This window comes from Cryptotermes secundus, unplaced genomic scaffold (genome assembly GCF_002891405.2).
Source record: "Cryptotermes secundus unplaced genomic scaffold, Csec_1.0 scaffold568, whole genome shotgun sequence".
Taxonomy (NCBI): domain Eukaryota; kingdom Metazoa; phylum Arthropoda; class Insecta; order Blattodea; family Kalotermitidae; genus Cryptotermes; species Cryptotermes secundus.
Window position 1 is genome coordinate 3,179,063 of NW_019725423.1, and position 7,115 is coordinate 3,186,177.

The following is a 7,115-nucleotide window of genomic DNA, read 5'->3' on the forward strand; positions in this document are numbered from 1 at the left end:
CGCTTTGCATAGCTTCAAGGTCGCGGGGACTCGGCTAACGTCGGTTCCGCTCGGCTCACTTCGGCTCCTCTCGTGACGTCACCGTGCGTTGCGCGTTGCATAGCTACCAGGATGCGGGGTGATTACTCGCCTATTACGCGAGCGCTACGTTACCGCTACGTGCAGCTGGGGAGGTAGGGGTCAACATGTCACAATATATATATATATATAGTTGCAGGAACTTGATAATTTCGTTAATCGGATTCTCTGTATAGTATTCAGCTTCCTGGATTTGGATTCGGAAAATCCCGTACTAAAATACACCCCCGAAACCAGACAGTCTCAGAGTGGCTTCCCTCTGTCGTTCTAAGCAAAAGTGGGTGTAACTAACTAATTTTTTGCAGCCGGGCTATTTTTTACAAGCCGCAGTTGCGAAGTAACTAAAAAAATTTCATAAAATTTATGGAACTCGAAATTTCATTACCATGTTGACAAGAGTCCTCACTGGTCCCTGTCTTAAGCCAGATAAATCCAGTCCATGCCACTGCATCCTAGTTTTATAAGATCCAAGTAAAAGTTTGTTTAGCCTCTTAAAATAGGTCACGTCTGTTTCTTTCTTAATACTTTTAAAACATTTTTTTTCAGGAAGCTGTGATCAGCAATATACGTACACCCTTGATCAAATAAAAAAGGAGGCGTTGTCACACGAAACCTTGGTTAAAGTTTATTTTCCCTCGGTTGTTGGTGGAACTCGAAGGTGCAACACCGCATTCACAACAGCCAGCCGTTGCACCTTACATTGAACCCGTTCAGTTTAAACCATATCATTCTAATATTGCTATCCCTTTTACACTGCTTTTGCCCAAGCTATTTCTTATCTTCAAGTTTACATACCAAACTACGGTATGTATTTCTCTTCTTGCTCATGTGTGCTTCGTGTCCAACCAATCACATCCCTCATGATTTGAACACAGTAATAATATTTGATGAAGAGTCAGAATTGTGAAATGATATTCAACACCTAAGCGCATGCGCTGGAGCAATGGAAAGAAAAGAACACAAGGACAACGACGCATTTCCCACGCAGACGTTCCAGAATCGAGAAGTGAATAATCGTATAGATTTCATTATCGACTGAAGAACAGAAGCACGAACATGTCAATGTCAGTATACTGGCAGGAACAATTGGGCTCACGACATACGGAAACCTGAGGAACCTTAAGACACACCATCCGACATGAATATTGCGTTCCTTAATTTGTTAATTTTACATTTCATTCTTATTTTCGCATCTTGCGTTTGATGACCAGATGGGTGCATGGTATTTTTGTCACACTGTCACATTACAGTCAATTGTTTACAATATTAGTACAAAATGTTTCGACCACACACGCTTAGAGTCAAGTATTTCTGCATGTTGTTGTATGTTGATACATTGTGCTGAGTGAAGCATAAATAAAAATTAAAGTAGAATTAATAATTTTAAATTCCAAATTTTAACAGTTAATGTAAGTTGTGCACATTGCCACATGTCTCAGGCGCAGTTACTCTAAAGTTTGTCCTTGTGTTCTCTAAGTAATAATATACCATATTATATACCATATATCGTATATTATTTGTGGTTGAAATAATACGACCGAAATCTTGGATTTTAACTAACAACTTAAACTTTTATTATTAATTTTAATTCCAGTTTTTATAAATGCTTCACTCAAAGAGAGAACATTAGAGCACACCAACTTACAACAGCACATAGACAAACCTGATGGTGGCCGTCAGTGGTAGAACAGCGGAAATAAATTAATGTAATTCGATTGTGACAAGAAAACATACAGCCATCTGAATATTAAAAGTAGGAAAATACGACTGATATATAAAAATAAACCAACTAATCAAAGTAAAAGATTGCTCAAACACATTATTGTCACGTGATAATAGTGACCATATACGGATTTTGGATTGATAACTGGATTTACTGGACACTTCTGCAGCTCTTGACTACACTTGACAAATCACTATCACACAAAGAATACTGTTCTCATTCACGTTGCTTGGCAGTGGCTTCCAACGATGGAGGTTCCTTTTCTTCCGAGCTCACGTCCTTACAGTGTGGTGACTACCTCACACCAACCTCATATTCTGACCGCCGGCTTCAGGCAATATTTTCTTCAGCTGCTAACTCCCAGGCAGGAGTGATTTTCAGCTGTCAAATTCCAAATTCAGCTGTCAATTCTCGACTTGTTTCCGAGTTGAACTGACTTCCAAATTCCGAAGTAACTGGATTCCGAGCAGAACTAACATATAACGTAAAATTGACTCCTCATTGGAGTGGATCGCATAGAAAACACAGCTGCCAGCACTTCCTCAGTTGTGTACGTATGTTGCTTAGTGATTGCTCTGGTACTGTTGCGTACTTACGAAGCTGTTTCCTAGCAATGTTTGTTATTCTCGTCCCTTATTCTAGTTCTCAGGCCACAAGTCACAATATCACATACCTAACCTAACAATCTAATATAATCTAACTTAATCAAATCATCTAACAACCTAACTTATCCTAATGCCACCGTATCCCTCATGGACACTATGACGTTAAGATAATATTCAGCTACGTAAATCGTACTGTAACTGTCCAGTTTATGGGAAGGTCAATTGATGTTTGTGTATGGTTAGGGTTTTGTGAAATTCCTCACTTTCGCCTCAAAATTTGGAATTTTCCCCCTTGAGACATGCAGCAAGTGGCTTGGGTCAAGCCTGAAGCCAGCTGCCCTTACGTAAATCAGTTAATTTAATGCGTAACAAGGCCGAGTTCTTTAGAAATTCTAAACTTGACAGGGGGAGTCATAAATTTAGCAGCGTCGTTTCCTGCTAACCCAAAATCTCAGTTTGACAGCCACGCAGCAGATGGCAAAGTTCACCCCTAAACTGTACACTAGTGGATATTCGCTTTCCTAATTGGAGGAGAATGATAAGCAACCTCCCAGTCTGCCCGGTCCAGCCAATCATCGTCTGAAATGGGAGGTCCTTTGCCCGAATTTTGGGTAACCAGGGCAAGTATTTACCATTCAGAGGGTGCTTGGCAAGGAGGACTCTGAAAGTTACGTTCACCGGGGGTACACGTGTTCGGATCCCCGTAAACACGCCCTGTGGTAACTATTAAGTGTGCGTCCCCAGAACAGTAAGTAGGCCTACATCCACGAATCTGTGAAGTGTACCAATACGGGCCGTTTCATTTAATTAGTGCTGATTTAATAAAGACTCCATACAGTTAATTGGTGTTGTGGTGATTTCCCTACGCCTAAAGCCCCACTAATCACCCAAGTCGTGGCCAATCAACACGCCCTGAGAGGAATCGAATTGCTCTACCGGAGCTAGCAGAACCGAAGAAAAACGGTTACAGTACTAATCGATCTATGAGACCGAATGTATTAGTAGGCGGAGGAAGAAATGAAGACTCGAAACTTGGGCCAGTGACGCCTTCGCCGACACAAGTAACTTGAACTGAGGAATGCAGCCTCGGGAACATTTCATAGCTGACGAAGAAGCCGAAGCAACGGAGAAAATATCCGATGCCGACGATTATGCCAACGTTTGCTGCGATGACGATAATGACGTCACGACTAAAATGGTGGGAGTATAACAGCAGAGGCGCATGCGTACACAACACAGAAAAGGAAATGTTAAAGCGAATTTAACGTCATGTAATTTCACCTAAATAAATTAACGTATTCCATGCCTTGCTATGCCTTAAAACACTCATTACAATTACCACAACATTAAGGAGCACATCACTTATCAAATTAACGCAAGGGGATGAGAAGTTTGAAAGAGTAACTAATGAATTCATGAATTATGTAGGTCCGTCGTCAAGCCAGCATGGCGCGTCTTTGGATTTCGGATGGAGAAATAGCGTTCAGAGATGAAATGTAGATGCAAATAACATACAATTAATAAAAAGTTCAGGACAACAGACAACACACGGTCTTCCAGCTATGGATTTGCGCTGAGAAGCCCTTGCAACTTGAAAAATATTACACAGAGCGTCCAACTTCATTATTACGAGTAACTACTCAAAGACGATTCTGTTCCAAGATCTTCGATTAGTTATTTAAGAGCGACTGCTGCTAAGCATCTACTACAATTCTCTGTCCTAACCCTAGCCCACGTTTCAAGTTGATTTCACATTCGAATTTGCAATCTGACTGTTCAGACAAGAGATTCACTTACCACACAGGTCTCAGCAGCAGATATGGTAGGCGGTCAGCAATGACGTCAGTAGGGACATCCAGAAGTGGCTGTAGCAGCTGAGGGCGTCACCACTGTCTGCAACACAGTGGTACAGTCTTAATTTCATTTTGAAATAGCCTGTACAAGGCATGGTTTCAGTGAACCTCAAAGCATTAACCAAGATACACTGGAAAGACAGTGGTTAGTGGAACAGAGGGTCAGAGGTCGAGAGGAAAACCAGGCTGAACGTCGAATTAATAAAATTCAAACGGACCGGAAGGTGCACAGTAGAGAACCAATTAGCACTATTCAACACTGAAGTTGCCAAGCGAAATTAGTTACTTTTCTTCTCCCTACATGAAGCTTTTTGCAGATGTAACACCACTGACACCAGAGCCCACTATTGGACATGACTATGCCCAAGTTCCACCCACTTTCCATCCTCATATTCCTCCCATAACCAATAGCTTTCAAGTTTTAACATATCATTCAAAGTTGCGCCTACATTTAACATACGTAACATCACAGTACGTGTTAATGCGAAAAAGTTGTCTGGTGAGATGAGAAGGCAATGGCGATTATTGTACCGACTTCATTCTATTCTCCATTATCGCGCAGATCAGTTTTATAAATGTACCATTTATTTCTGTTACAGCTTGTGATTATAAAACACAGTGTTCACTGTGAAGGGTGCTTCACTTTAATGTGATTGCTGTCGATTGCATCGGTGCAATACGGAAAATGGCCTTTCACATCAAAATCGTTGGAAACTTGTATGAAGCATTCTCGTGTAGAAATTTTCCTGTTAACTACTTTCAAACGTCCTGCATTACCCCCTCTCACCGCTTACTGGAGTAATTACTGAGGAAACCACATTGGCTACAAAGAGCTCCAGTTGATAAATAACTGAAGAGTATCAACTGTGTTTAAGCAGGAGATAATTAAAGGGAAATTAGTTTCTTTCCGTAATTAATTAAGCACCATGTCATGGAGATGCAGGAGGAGTTAAGGTATAGCTCCAACATACTTGACCCTGGCACTACGTGGAGATGAGTGATTAGCTTCACGTCTCTTCCGCTTTAGCCCTCGGAGAACGAATCTCCGATACCCATTAGACAGGAGGCCGGGTGGGCCCCAAGACCGGCCTGGCCCCTACTTGGAAGAGAAAAATCTTGCCCTTCCCGGAAATCAAACTCCGGCCGCCCAGCTCGTAGTCAGTTGCTACACCGACTGAATTACCCTAGCTCTTAAAATGAAAGCAATTAAATTGAAGTAACAAAATACATTATTAAGCCTTCGCTAATGTATTCTAGACGATATATTAGTGAAGTATAAATCTCTTCGAAATGGTTTAATACAATAATTTCTGGAAGTTCCAAAAGGGCGTTCCGTTGATGTGAGTGTAGCTTCATTCAAGGATCATCTGGTCAAATACTTGTGCTTTCTTTGAAAAAATAGTAAATATAATGAAATATAAGGAGGACAGATATGCAGTCCCTATGTTTCTGTTTTTCGTCACCGTGAACATTCAATGGATGTCCGTGAAATCTTACACGACATCACTTACAAACCCCGGTCATAATGTAGATGTAAAACATCTAAACATCTAGCAAAATTCTGGGGGAATATATTTTCTCGCTCTAGATAATACACAAAAATATATTTGTGCTCTCGGCCTAATGGAAATGTTCCTGTGTAATGTCTAGTCTTGTGTAATGTTATTGAAAACAGAAAATTCTAATATGGAAAGAAGATTATGACAGAAACGTTGTGAATAAGTTAATGTAATATTGTAGGCTTCTTGCTACCCGGTTCATGCTGCTTTCTAGCTTCGCTTATTCTTCAACCCTGAAGACGGAGACATGTTCCTCAGAAATCGTTTGATTTTCAGCATTCCTGAAGATATGATTCTGTGTGAACATAAAATTCCACATATCCGTAATGTGGTACCATTTTTGTGGGACTCCTGTGTATTATAAATTCCGGCCATACCGTTAGCCCCCCCCCCAAAAAAAAAACACATTGAGACTCCAAAGTGTAAGAACCAAATCTGAAATATGTTGTATTTTAGCGTCCTGTTGCACTGATTCATATTCATAATGTGTATGTATTAACAGTCTTCAAGTGCATACAATCCCATTTAGCACTTCTACACTAGATGTTTCGGCAGTATGCGGCCATCTTCAGGTGTATCGATCCGTCAACCATTTCACTGCTTGCCTTTATATGCCCATTTACAAATAATATTAAATTTGTATACGTCCTTATATAATAATAAAGTTTATGTATTTAAAACTTGTTAAAATCTATTATCTCATACGTCATATTTTAAATTCGTGTGTGTTACTGATCATCCACATGGGGGTCGTTCTTCTTATGTTTCTAATGTTGTGTGTACGTCTGAATTAACAACGCAGTTAAAGTATAACACCCTAACAAATGCAGATAAATGGCCGGGTTTGAACTCAGTGAATGATTTACTAGTTTCGAACCCAAGGCTCGTAAGTGGAAGTAATTTCAGTCCTATTATTATAGCGCCAGACTGTACGCGTGAAGAGAGATAGTGTTACACTGTAAAGCCGTACTGAACTCAGAATCCCTGGAGGGCCCAGAAACTGTGGGCTCCTTACCGCCTCATTTAGGGACAAGTATTGTACTGAGTGGCTGCGCCTCCTTATACTCGTATTATTGCCATTAATAACTGCATATAAAGAGATTCTGACATCACAGTAACTGGCTGACGAACTGAACTGAGAAGTTGCCTCAGCTACTCACGTACTGACATCCTCATATACCAATTTTAAGCTTAAAAATTTACTGTAAGCAAAGTGGTGTGTTACGTCACAATAAAATTCAGGCTACATCGTCTTAATGCTGAAACAATACAACTCCGAACTCTCAGTAAAATCTAC

At 40.5% G+C, this 7,115-nt stretch overlaps 1 long non-coding RNA gene across 1 annotated transcript in view; it reads right to left on the minus strand.

The window, feature by feature from the left end:
- The window catches only part of LOC111863393, a 69,044-nt gene that overhangs the window by 10,737 nt on the left and 51,192 nt on the right, over window positions 1-7,115 (minus strand). The window contains exon 3 of the long non-coding RNA XR_002842596.1: window positions 4,204-4,299. This is a non-coding gene — a long non-coding RNA (uncharacterized LOC111863393). The remainder of the gene's footprint in view (window positions 1-4,203; window positions 4,300-7,115) is intronic.